We start from the raw sequence: 681 nt of genomic DNA on the forward strand, positions 1-681 counted from the left end.
TTGGGTGAACCTTTTCAGATTGTGACTCAGCTTTGCTAGAGTCCCCAATTAGAGGTGTCCAGGGTTCTTAAGCACACTCTTTTTGCCTTGGATCACAACTTTATTTCTTTCTTTTTCTTTCTTTCTTCTTCTTTTTTTTCGAATTTTTTTTTTGTATTCACTGCTTTTCTTACTTCAAGAATCATTTTAAAGATTTTTCAGATCCTCAGTAACATGTCTCCTTTTTCATCATTCTTTCAAGAGCCAACATTCATGAACCACAAATTCAAAAGACATATGCACTGTTTAAGCATACATTCAGAAAACAAAAGTATTGCCACCACATCAAAATAATTAAACTGTTATAAAATTCACAATTCATGCAATTCTTTTTTCTTTTTTAATTAAGAACATTTTTCATTTAAGAGAGGTGATGGATTCATAGGACATTCATAACTTTAAGGCATAGACATTAAGACACTAATGATCACAAGACACAAACATAGATAAACACAAGCATAATTTTCAAAAAACAGGAAAATAAAGAACAAGGAAATTAAAGAACGGGTCCACCTTAGTGATGGCGGCTTGTTCTTCCTCTTGAAGATCCTATGGAGTGCTTGAGCTCCTCAATGTCTCTTCCTTGTCTTAATTGCTCCTCTCTCATGATTCTTTGATCTTCTCTAATTTCATGGAGGAGGA

This window comes from Arachis duranensis, chromosome 7 (assembly GCF_000817695.3).
Source record: "Arachis duranensis cultivar V14167 chromosome 7, aradu.V14167.gnm2.J7QH, whole genome shotgun sequence".
Taxonomy (NCBI): domain Eukaryota; kingdom Viridiplantae; phylum Streptophyta; class Magnoliopsida; order Fabales; family Fabaceae; genus Arachis; species Arachis duranensis.